Source organism: Pogona vitticeps, chromosome 4, assembly GCF_051106095.1.
Source record: "Pogona vitticeps strain Pit_001003342236 chromosome 4, PviZW2.1, whole genome shotgun sequence".
NCBI classification, from domain to species: Eukaryota; Metazoa; Chordata; class Lepidosauria; order Squamata; family Agamidae; genus Pogona; species Pogona vitticeps.
The window spans coordinates 51,631,168-51,644,723 of record NC_135786.1 but is presented as its reverse complement, the minus strand read 5'-3'; the positions used below and the strand labels follow the sequence as shown (position 1 = coordinate 51,644,723).

Genomic DNA, 13,556 nt, shown 5'->3' with positions numbered 1-13,556 from the left:
GAATCAATAGTAAACCAAATACTGTACAGATAATTTAAATGAATCAACTTTTCTAAAACTTTGATTATTTTTAGCACTATATAAGTATTTCATATAAATCTCTGCTATCTGTCTTTCTGCATGCCTATGTAACGAACTTATATTTAGCCATTTACTTTTATTAATCTACTCAACATCTTAACTAATTCATTTATATTTTTTCACACAACACATGGTGTCCGTATAATCCTGTTTTAAAATCTTTTGTTCCAATTTTGACCATTGATGTCACCAAACTGCTAAAGCAGAAGAGATACAACAAAAAAGTAAGGTAGATAGTGAGAATCACTGTCTGGCACCTCTTCTCTGTTTTTTGTTCCCCTCTCACTGAACACCATTGTGACTATTTTGACTTATAATGTGGCAGCTCTAAACAATTATGCTGTCTACCCAATTCTTCAACTAATTTCAATTCTTTCTTCCACTTCTTTTCCTATTGATTGCTGTTAATGGCACTTCATTGCCAATGATACCATCATTAGAGTCATATGAATCAGCAAGTACTTCTCTAAAGTTGTTCTTAGAAAACAAATTGAAAGGGAGTAGTGAGAGACATACATCACCATCATAGCTCTCCTTCAATTTCTATGTCTCCTCTAATTTGACCTCCAACTTTCACTACATCATTTTATGCCGATATAGGTTGCCAATGTTATATGTATCTCTTGAATCAAGACCTTTGTTTACCAACAACAGCAGTGTGCTGTGTTGGCCTTTGTTGAAGGCTTTCTGTTATAGTCACTACACTAATCAAAAAAGCAATTATACAGTACATCTCCACTTTAGTGTTGTGGCATATTTCCCCAAATATGTGCAGACAGAGTAGTATTCCTTCATTTCCAAATCCATCTCAATTCCAAATTATGCTTTTCCTGCCCCTTTGTACTTCTTGTGAGTTCTTGAAACCTTAAGCAAATAACTCATTGTTTTTATTGTTCTGTAGTCACTACAAGTGTAGGCATTCTCCTTTTGTGGTAGTGTAATAAAGGCTGACGGCAGCCACATTTCAGGAATTATTCCTATTTTGTATATTGATTGAAAATGCTCACCAAAATATCTAAGTTGTAACTTTCTTTTAGCTTTTATGTTTCTTCAAAGGCACTGTGACTGAGCTACTTGCTGTTGTTTGTTAGCCAAAAAGCATTTTAGAGTTACATATTTCTGCATTTCCTCTAGTACGATAGTCATTTAATTTTGCTGAAATGATGGCTATCAAGTACCACAGACATAGTAGGGTTTGAACAAATTAGTCAAATCCATCTAGACATGATACAACAAAATTATTGAATGATAGTCTTAGCTTGGCTGCAATTGACTGAGGCTTTGTTTGGTGTGCAGGATACATTTAATTCCCCAACGGTATCTAGGTATCACTATTCCCAGCCAAACAGAAATTATATGCCCTGATATAAGGCAGTGGGAAAGATGTGGAGTGACTGGCAGACTTCTCAGAGATGGAGAAAGATTGTGAAATCTACATCCTTTGAGATGAAACTGACACCTCAGGATGAATCTGAATGGTTGTAGACTCCTTTTTGGAACTTAACTTTCATATTGCTTGTTTGTTTGTTTATCAATCTCCAGCTGCAGTCCTGTCCCCTCCACTTGCATTTCCAGTTTGTTTGGAAGTTCATAGTCTGTCTTATGGGAAAAGACCGAACTAAGATAGGAATTAGCACCTCTCCCTTTTCTTTGTCCTCTGTTATCATTTTCCAATCTCCATTGTGGTGCCGTGCCACTATGTCTTTTGTTTGTCTTTTGCTACTCATATACCTGAAGAATGCTTTTTTTATTGCTTTTAGTCTCTCTATCTAACCTCAGCTCATTCTCAGCTTTTGCCCTCCTAATGCCATCCCTGTATTTCCTTGCTACTTTTCTGTACTCATCCTTGGTGGCCTGGCCTTCTTTCCACTTCCTGTACATGTCTTTTTTGGTTTTTAGGTCTTCCCTGAGATTTTTGTGAATTGTTTGTAGTTGTCCCTTTAGAATTTCTTTTTAGAAGCTCCTACCCTTCTTGGACTCTTTTTCTTGTTAGGATCTCATGCCATGGGACCTTACTTATCCTTGTTCTGAGATTATTAGAATTGGCTTTTTAAAAACGCAGCAGAAGTATGCGGATATACTCTGCTTTCATTTCCCTTGAAATCAAGAATTCTAAAAGGACATTGTCACCCTTACCTAGAGTTCCTCTTACTGCCACTTCCCCCATCAAGTAATGTCTGTTGGTCAGAATGAAGTCAAGGATAGCAAATCCTGTCGTTTCTTTCTCCACTTTTTGTAGGATAAAATTATCAGCCACACAAGCCAGGAATTTCTTGGAAGGGCCATACTTAGCACAATTTGCGTCCCAACATATATATGGATAATTGAAATCTCCCATCACTACTACATTGTGTCTCTTTGAAAACCCTGTAATTTTTTTTCAGAAGTTTTCCCTGCTTCCTCTCTTTGATTTGGTGGTAGGTAGTAGACTCCAACTACCAAGTTCCTTTTGTTTTGGTCTCAGTGGGGCAGCCAATCTCCTCCTCCTGTATTTCTGTGCACAAATGCGTATTTTTGACATATAACTCCACCTCCCTTTTTATTCTCTTTGTTCTTTTTGATCAGTTTATATCCCTCAATTGCTATATTCCAGTCATGGGAGTCATTCCACCAAGTTTCAGTTATTCCTGTCAAGTCATATGTACTTTAAGCTAAATAACCTGGTCTCAACAAATGGTCAAAATGGTTTTGCAATTTTTCTGTTTCTCCCTGTTGCACACCCCCAGTGTCCTTAGTTTGTTTCCCTCAAACCCAGGTCCACCTTTGGACACAACCTGCTTATTGCTTCTTTCACTAACTGTCAACATTGGATCTTGATCCACTATTTACCATAGATGTTGCAAAGACACATGTATTCAAATATAATTGATTATTTATATTTTGTTGTTAAATCACATAAGTATTATTCATAGATGTTTTATTATGGTGCACTCATTGCTTGGGCATTAAACAAGTTTCTTTATTGGCATCACTTTTTATATTAATAACTGTTAATCACTGGAATACTATCAGATGACTGTCTATTAATTATATGTCTATCTTTTATCTATTCTTTAATCCATAAACCAACTATACCACATCAACTTTCCCTTCTCTCTCATAAAAACTCTCAAAACCTCCCCTCTCAGTCCCTCTCCATCTCCCAACTGCCTCAAACTGTCCCCTTGACTCTGCCCTCCTGTCCTCTCATAGGCTCTAGCTCTAGAGCGCCACATGATGGACAGGTGGGACATGGGCATTCCACCACACTCCCCCACTGAAATTTTAGAAAGTAAAGTGAAAGCTGTTCTTAAAGTACTTGGAAGAAGTAAATCACCAAAAGCAGATGGAATACTGATAAAACTATTTAGAGACAGAGTCTGTCAAAATCCTAATCAGAATATGCCATCAAATCTGGGAAACAAAATAATGTCCAGAAACTGGAAATGTTCAATATACAGTACATTCCAATTCCCAAAAAAGGAGGCATCAAGGAGAGCAAGAACTATAGGACCATTGGATTAATTTCCCATGCAAGCAAAGTGATGCTCAAAATGTTGCAACAAAACCTTTACCTGACTTTGTGTATCATCTTTCAATCACAAAACCAAATGGAGTTTGTAGTCAAGAAATCAGAAGGAAACTGAGACTCAGAAGGGCACCTACAAAGGAACTAGAAAATATCCTAAAGTGAAAGGATGTGTCACTGGAGACCAAGGCCAAGATTATCTGTGCCAGGATATTCCTGATTATTATGTACTGATGTGAAAGCTGTACAGTGACAAAGTCAACATGAAAAAAAAACCTGAAATACAATATGGTCCTGGTGGAGAGTATTGCTGATACCTTGGCCCACCAAGAAGACAAACGTAGATCCTACATCAAATGAAGCAGGAAGAAAAAAAATGTGCTGTTTCATACTTTAGGCACATCATGAAAAGACAAGACTTGCTGGAAAAGACAATAATGCTAGGAAAAGCTGCAGACAGTAGGAAAAGAGAAAGACTAGACATGACCAATTGACTTTTTGTTTGCAAGACTTTAGCTGAGTTGTCAATGATAGTATGTTTTGGAAATCACATGCTCATAGAGTTGCCTTAAGTCTGAAGCAACTTGATGGAATATAGCAAACAAAGAATCTCCACCCCATACTAAGTTGCTAAGCCCAGAGTGAAAAGTTCTCTAGGACTCAAAAGCTAGTTTGTTTTTCATATTTTAATGGTCTAATAAAAGGTATCACCCAGTCTTGTTTCTGGGTTTTGTACAAAGACTTGGTGATTTTCCTCCAATCTATTACAGTATATTGTATGCTTTCTGAAGTCAAGTAATATATATGTGCTAGTATTATGACTTTTCTTTATGCATTCTCCTGTATTTATTGTCCTCCAAAATATTGATTGTCACTTAATGTTCGAAAATAATTCATTTTTTATCTCTATTGTGTTGTTGTATGCTGTCAAACTCTGTTGCACATTTGTTTATATTGTATTTGCAAGATAATTTTATAAGCCACTGTTGATATTAAAAATAAACAATAAAGTTCTCCAGATTCTGGGCAGTTTGTAAAGGATGCAGCAAACAAATCTACTTGTACTTTAGTTTCCTCCAGGCATCCCTTCTTGTTTTTGAAGTTGTTCAAATTCTAGCAATGTTTAGAAATCTCATCAGAGTTATAGTGTGTCACTTTTATAAGAGAACCAATGAACCATTCACTATTGCACCTGGTTTGGAGGCCCGATATAAAATGTGGCTATAAAACAGTCAATAACACGATATAATGCTGCCCTTCCTCATTCTTTGCCTATCCTTCAGCGACATCATTATCTATTCTAAAATGTTTCACTTAACATTAACTGCATAACCACACCCATCCCATTCAGTTTGGCTCATGTTTCTTTTCTTACCTCTGCTCTGCCTTGCTCCAAAGCTGAGAACTACACAATGCTCTTTTTGTTAGAGAGAGATAAATTACCCCTTCCACCATGATGCAGGAACAATGGTGGAAAAAAGGCTTCTCTGGGGAAAGAAGAGAGTGGGCGAAGGTTCTGCCATAGTCATGAGTGGCAAGTATAATGTGAATTTTGGGGTATAATTTCATGGGTTTTACTCCTTGAAGTGTTCAGCTTTCTGCCACCATGAGTGGTACTGATATTTTTAGCCAAGTTTCCGTGTTCCTGTTCACTGGTGAATAGGAAACCTCATTTGATATACATTCTTCTTAACTATTTTCTCAACCATTTGCACCTGAAACCTTTTCCCAGCAGCATCAGAATATGCATAGTCAGTTGCAGATGAAACTGAACCTCCCATAGAACTAGTGCAAAGCTGTATAAATTCACATAACTTTCAGGTGCAAACGTACTTTGGTATGCATGCTTAAAGAGACTCCTCCAGTCCCCAAGTTCTTCATAAAGCTCAACATTTTTTAAATTGAAGATGAGGTCATAAAATGTTTGGTGCAAGTGACTGACTTCTAGTATAATAGCATATAATATTCTCATAGGATCTAATCAAGACCTGATCATGAACAGAAGTTGCCTTTGCTTGGACTGACTTTGGTGAACAACTCCCTGCAGATTTTAATTTTGTGTTGTATGGGTGTCCATGATTCTTCTTAACTAAATTCTGACCGTGGTTGCAACTGACTGACCAATCATTATAACAGTATTAAAACAGTGTTACCAAGCAACCTGGTAGCCCTTTCTGAAGTTGCAGAATCTTCTGTTGTCGTCAACAACTGAATCAGTCATCTTAGTTACAGGATTGGTGGGGACACATTAATATATACTTCAACCTTCAGTTTCTTTAAGGCTCAGTAGGTGCTAGGCTTTTCACATTTTTTCTTGGCTTTGGGTTAAGAGCTAATAGACTATTGAAATTGCCACATAAACAACACCTTTCCATTCGAGGATAAAGTCATCTCGTCTCACAACATGGATTATGCTGCATGGCAATGAGGTTGATCTGATAACCATACCAATATTGGATTTCCTCCAACACACCTTGGTTTTGTGTGACATTCACTAGGTACAAGGACAGAAAACATGAACCCTGTACAATTTGTTATGCTCTCACTCGTAACAATGTCAAAGAGTTTTTCATAAGGTAACCATGTGCAGACTAACTGTCTCCAGTGTATATTAGGATATAGATTCTACTGCATGCTTCTTTCTCATTAGTTGAAATATTTACTTAAACAAAATGTTCAAGGCACAGAAAAAGACTTCTAAGATCCTGATTCTTTTCCTTAGCTTGTGCCAAAGAGCAGTCTTTGAACTTAAGAAGGAAAGAAAGAAAAAGAAAGAAACTAATACTAGTATGAATCCGTGTGCTCCTTTGGAAAAAGGACAGCCACCCTTAAAACATGAACAGAAAGGACAGCAGGAAGCGCTCCTTATGAGGAGAGGGACAAGCAAATGAAGTCCTCTGAACAGCAATGACAGGACAAAGGAAGACGAATGAATTCCCTCAGGAGATGTGGGAACCGATGTCCCCTCTGGGCAGAAGAATGTCTATCAAATAAAGACCACTATTGATTTTTTTTTTTTTGGTTCCAACAAATTTCAAGTTGGAACTGACTAAGGGCAGTCCTAACAGGGCTTTCAAGGTAAGTAAGATATATGAGTGGTTTTACCAGTTCCACTCCTCCAGTCAGTTTCCATGGCTGAGCAGATTCAAACCCTGTTTTCCAGAGACTTAGTCTGTCATTCTATCCACTACACCACACTGGGAATCAAGGAAAAGACAAAGCTTATAAAAGTTGCTTTTTTTGCTCTGTGGTGCCAGTATCTTGAAATACTGAAACACTTAAGTTTTTAGTACAGTACTTGTGCTAGCTCCAATGTTAGATGGGTGATGTCTTATCTGTACATGATGGCAAGGAAAAGGAAAGGAAGGATTAGTAGAGGGATTGGGGACAGAGCTTGCAAAAATTACCTTCTGGAAAGCTAATTCTATGTATTTGTGGGACTGAAAGTTGGAACACAGAAAAATTACTTCTCTAATCTCTGCTCTTTAATGCAGTCAGTGTCTATGCTCAGTTAAAAAAATGATTAATCTTTAAAGCCCATAATGGCTTGGAACCAGATTATCAGATTGCTTTCCTATGCTACAATAATAAAGAAATGCTTGCTGTCAAATTTATTGTGGCTTGTGGGGACAAACCCTTAAAACCTTATTTCTGAGGTTCTCATTGGTTTTCATTTGGAACTGCTAAAGACTGAACAGCTCAAAACAGGGCAGAGTGTGTGAGCAAATGTTAATATGAAGAAAAGATTATTTTGTGAGATGTAACTTTATTCTCTAAAAACCAAATTATATATTTTGGAAAAATCTTAATGTCAAATTCCTGTGAAATAAACAAGCACTAAAAAAACCTTCATACTCAAAGCTGTCCTTTCTCCATTAAATTTGTCCGTTCAATCAGCTTTATTTGCAGCAAGCAGTTATTTCCAGACAACCCATTTTGAGTTGTTTATGTTCTGTGCTTGAAAAATCATACATTTGTAGATCACCAGTTTAGATTTTGACACAGCGCTCTGCCACACTGGCGTTGCTCCACTAATTTATTAATATTCAGTTCGTTAGTTACTTTTGCTTACTTCACAATCCTGAATAGTACTTTTTTAAACACTGAAGCAAAGATTAAACATGAATTGGAAAAGGAGAGGATACTACTAATATTTTTTTTAAAAAGCAAATAAATTATTTTTTCATTTTACATCCTCATCTGACATCAGGAGTGTGACACTGTCCCCAGTTTGAAGGAGATGCGCAGGTAATCTTGTTTCCAGAGGTGCAAAGAAATCATACTGCTGGTTGTCGTGGGTTTTTCGGGCTCTTTGGCCGTGTTCTGTGTTTTGGCCGTGGAAGAACAACCTTCAGAACATGGCCAAAGAGCCCCAAAACCCACAACAACCATCAGATCCTGGCTGTGAAAGCCTTCGAGAATACAAATCATACTGCTATTTACAAATTTTTAAAAGTGGGCTAAAATGAGCACAGCTAATTAGGAGCTTCTCTTCTCTCCTGAGCTTCATAATTACAAATAAAACATCCTGAAATGATCCATGCAAGGTGGCCTAGTATGCTGACACCCTTGTTAAGCCAGGCAAAACAGATTACTCCAAGAGGCAGATTGTTGTGTAGCATCATAGGGCACAAAACAGTTGATTTACAGTTTTCTCTGTGCTATGTTTATCCCTTGATGGGGTGTGCTATTTGAATTTTCTGCACTAAATGCCTTAAAGTGTTCCTAAGCTAGCTTGTCCTTTCTGAATTCAGAATAAAACAAAACAACATTTAGTTTAGGGGTGAAGGTTGGTAGGAGAGGGAGAAAACACATCACTAACCCGGCTGTTAAAACACAGCAAAATCTGCTCACTTTTTATAGGTCCCCAATTACATGTTATTTATTAAACAGCAAGCAAACAGAAGTGAACAGGACTAAATTAAAACATACAATTAGTCCTTGATGTGGAGTCTTCCACTTCAATTCAATTTAGAGAAGCCTTAAAATTTAACCCTGTCATTATTAGGATTACTGGCACTGCAACATCCCAATCTTTATGGCCAAACCTTGAGACCTATATGCAAGACCTCTGATGAGAGAGAAGCAGATATAGAGACAACAGAAAACAATGCAAAGACTTAGTAATGGATGTCTCTTACTCCTGAGATGTGACTATCCTCTTGGGAGTCCTAGTCCCCAAGAATTGAACTGCCACCCTATATCTGCAAAAGTGCTGGTCACAAGATGACACAGAGTCAAGACTGAGACATTTTTCCGGGTGGCAGTGTAACTGCAGAACATTTCCCCATTGTCAGGAAGGTTGTGTTATTTTGTACCTTTGTTGTACCAGTGCATTCCTTACCGGAATTGCCTGTGCGCACGACCTGCCCTGCTTCTTTTCAGAATCGAAGCCAGGAAGATGGCTGCACTTATTGTGGTGTGCTTTCTTTTTTTTTTGTACCTGATACATCAATATGTTGGTAAAAGTATGTCACCGGGGCCCCACCACCATTACATTATTGGCGAGTAAGGATGTTTTCTTTCCAGTGGGAAGATACATTGAAACACTAGTATGCCCATGTCACTGGGCGGGAGGGTGATCCCCAAGTCCACTGTGTGTGATGCATTTCTGCAGGAGCAGCCAGTGCAACAGAGGGACACTTTCGTAAACAGGAATCCCTTTCTGAGCAACGCTCCCTCTAATTTCTACCCTCCCGGTATGCGAGTCCGCGCACACACACACACACACCCCAGCATAGGGTTCTGCTGTGACAGGAACAAAAGGGTCTGGAAACAATAGCTGCTGGTGCATAGGGGAGGAGGAAAATTGTGCAAGGGGGTGGAGTCAAGCACACTTGCAGTCATGCACCTTAGAGGGAGACTTGTTTCTGATATATTGAGGTATCAATAGATATTCTATCTATCTATCTATCTATCTATCTATCTATCTATCTATCTATCTATCTATCTATCTATCTATCTATCTATCTATCTATCTATCTATCTATCTATCTATCTATCTATCTATCTATCTATCTATCTATCTATCTATCTATCTATCTATCTATCTTTAAAGAAATGGGAGTGCCTGACCACTTTATCTGTCTCCTGAGAAACCTATATGTGGGACAGGAAGCAACAGTTAGAATTGGTCATGGAACAACTGAGTGGTTCAAAATTGGGAAAGGAGTACGGCAAGGCTGTATTTTGTCCCCCAGCTTATTTAACTTATATGCAGAATACATCATGCGGAAGGCTGGACTGGAAGAAACCCAAGCCGGAATTAAGATTGCCGGAAGAAATATCAACAACCTCCGATATGCAGATGATACCACTCTGATGGCAGAAAGTGAGGAGGAATTAAAGAACCTTGTAATGAGAGTGAAAGAGGAGAGTGCAAAAAACGGTCTGAAACTCAACATCAAAAAAACTAAGATCATGGCCACTGGTCCCATCACCTCCTGGGAAATAGAAGGGGAAGATATGGAGGCAGTGTCAAATTTTATCTTCCTGGGCTCCATGATCACTGCAGATGGAGACAGCAGCCCTGAAATTAAAAGGCGCCTTCTTCTTGGGAGGAAAGCGATGACAAATCTTGACAGCATCTTGAAAAGCAGAGACATCACCTTGCCAACAAAAGTCCGAATAGTCAAAGCTATGGTTTTTCCTGTCGTGATGTATGGAAGTGAGAGCTGGACCATAAAGAAAGCAGACCGCCGAAGAATTGATGCCTTTGAATTGTGGTGCTGGAGGAGGCTCTTGAGAATCCCCTGGACTGCAAGGAGAACAAACCTATCAGTTCTAAAGGAAATCAACCCTGAATGCTCACTTGAAGGACAGATCCTGAAGCTGAGGCTCCAGTACTTTGGCCATCTCATGAGAAGAAAAGAGTCCTTGGAAAAAACCTTGATGTTAGGAAGGTGTGATGGCAAGAGGAGAAGGGGACGACCGAGGATGAGATGGCTGGACAGTGTCTGCGAAGCAACCAACATGAACCTGACACAACTCCGGGAGGCAGTAGAAGACAGGAGGGCCTGGCGTGCTCTGGTCCATGGGGTCACGAAGAGTCGGACACGACTAAACGACTAAACACATCTATCTATCTATCTATCTATCTATCTATCTATCTATCTATCTATCTATCTATCTATCTATCTATCTATCTATCTATCTATCTATCTATCTATCTATCTATCTATCTATCTATCTATCTATCTATCTATCTATCTATCTATCTGGTACTGCTAAAAGTTCTTGGGATGTTCGTCCTGAGATATAAACCTTGTGACCACAGTTCAGTACAACAGAGGTATGGAAAGTGTTGGACGGACTAGAAAACATTTCCCTTGCGTGACCAGGGCCTTAGTCAGAATAGCCAATGGTAAGGTATGATGAGCGATTTAATACAACATCTAGAGAACTGCTTGCTACCTGTTATGTCCTTATCCTACATAATTGTGGAAATTGTAGTTCTAAGAAGTGCTTGGACTTCTCGGCTAGAAAACTCTAGTGTACTTCCTTGAACTACAGGAGAGAATTCTAAGCAGCTTACCAAACTACAGTGCCCAAGCTTCCATAGGAAAAAGCCATGGCATATAAAGTGATTTCAAACTGCTGTGGCGTGGAAATGCTCCCTGTTCAGGTAAAGTAGCCACACATACAGCTGTAGCTACTAAATGCACTAATCCAGCAGCAGAACTGTGTCTGCTACAACATCAATTTGTTTAGGAAAGGCTTGAGATTTATGGGAAGAGTTATACCTGTTTGATTTGGACTGCAAAATGTGGGTAAAATTAATTGCAAAGTATGCAGTAAATTTGCTATGTAAGCTTCTCTCTTAAAGAAATAGGTCTTGCATAGTACAAAGTGTTACAGTTAGTGTGCTGCACAAGGTTTTCACCTGAAAAACAAATTATGTGACCAGACATATTCTGTTGAAGGCCAAGGGAAAGGGCTAGAAAAGCACTATTTTCTCATTATAATGGCTACTCTAAATTATCCATTTGGCTAAAAGGCACAGATAAAGACATCAGCTTTCAGATGGTGGCAGGACTGAGAGACAGGACTGCAACAACAATTAATAATCACTATAGTAAAAAGGTGGCTGGAAAAGAAAAAAAGAAGGTAGTCTCCACTATCAGTTTCTATGAGAGAGATAACAGGGGAACCTTTCACCGATGGTGGCTAGAGCCATTGTATAATTTACAAAGTGATTGTCTAAATTTTAATAATACAACATGATGAGACTGCTTTGGAGGAAGGGTCCAGGTAATTATAATATAGCTGCCCTTGCAGAAAAAGCATGTTCTGCTCCTTAAATAGCATCCTGAGGTAGAGCTTAGAAGTGTTGCTTTGAGGAGGGAGGCTGCAACTGGTTGCGATTCTGGGAGTTGTAGTTGGAAAAAAAAAGTTCCCGAGCTCTGCCCTAAGTCACAGATTCCAGGGCCAGGATGAAAGAAGAGACTGCAGTACACAATGTTTTGAGAACATTTCCTTGGAAATCATAAGGGAGGCATGGCACAAACAAAAAGGTGGGTGATCAATAGGCACTATTCTTTCCTCAACCTCACCCCAAGACCTTCTTGTATTAAAATCTTAACCTTTAAATAAGGGGTTTCCTTTGGTTGGGGTTCTCCCAGGTTTTAAGTAGAGAACCTTTACAGAATATAGCTTCAGTTTATGCTAATCAAGACATCCCAGCTTTTGCATTATCTGAATTCCCTGAGGATGTCCTACAGCACGAAACCATTCTGCCACAGAAAGGACTGAGATAAGCAAAAGAGGGGTTTGCACTCTTGCTTCTCCTGCCATTTGTTGTCTCAGTTTCTTGGAATCCATCTGCTTTCAAAAGAAGAAAGTAAAACAAACAGCACCATGTTGACAGTAAGTGATAATGCTTCAATCAGCAGCTGGTTTTCTACTTTACAACGCCTTAGAGGCCTCTGAAGAGGACCAGGACACTGTAGGCAAAGATGGTTTTATTCTTACTGTACCTTACAAGGCACTCAAACAACAAGCTGAACCCAGTGAAAACCTCAGACTGACTTGTCACAATCTCTCTGGGAAGATCTGCACACACAATACTGTAATTTTCTTCTGTTGCTAGTCAGATTTCTTGCCATTACGTTGCAACTCGGATTAAAAAAAATTAATTTTATAAACTGCCTGTAAGAATTATCTCCCAAAAGGTGGCATAAAATTGAGTTTATCAATCTCAGATATACACTTATTAAGTGGTATTAGGCATGCTATCTGGCTCTCCCAACCTGAGATCCGCAATATGGAGGATAAATATATTGGCTGACTTTACATACTTGTTATAAGGTTTAATGAGATGCAGAGTACCAGGCCAAAAATAAAATTAAAAAAAGAAGAAGACAAAAACATTGTGGCACCTTAAAGACTAACTGTTATATTTTAGTGTGAGCTTTCATGGAGAATTTTGCTTCCTCAGACATACAGAGAAATGCTTTGATGACCCAACTGCAGTAGAAATGCTATTCTGCTTATGCTGATATATTCCTTGTACTTCATTTGTGTGCCAAAGCACTCTTTTTCAAAATAAAAGAACAGCCTTCTTACAATCATTCTGGAAAGCCTAACCCAAGTCCATTCCAGCTGTATCACCACATTCATGCAGAGACAAGGAATGGGAGTCAAAAAGTAGTTAAGCTATCAAGAATCTCCCATTTTTCTTGATCAGAGGAAAAATGAACAAACAAAAATCCATATTACTGTAGCACCTCAATTAGGCCAGGCAACGGCCACCTGATTGTCTAGATCTCGTAAGCAGGCAAGAGGTTACAAATTCATATTTTTGAAGAGAGAGAGAGAGAAGAAAGGAAGGAGAAGACTCTCAGTTGATGTCACAGTGTTTGTTTGTCTCCTTGAGATGCAATGGGTAGACAAGGTCTGCAGATATTCAAAGGAGGCTTTATCTGGTGATCTGATGGGTTTAGGATGGTTTCAGCTTCTTTTTCAGTGG

At 38.8% G+C, this 13,556-nt stretch overlaps 1 protein-coding gene across 2 annotated transcripts in view; it reads right to left on the bottom strand.

The window, feature by feature from the left end:
* The window catches only part of CCND3 (cyclin D3), a 95,767-nt gene that overhangs the window by 48,656 nt on the left and 33,555 nt on the right, over positions 1–13,556 (bottom strand). The window lies entirely within an intron of this gene.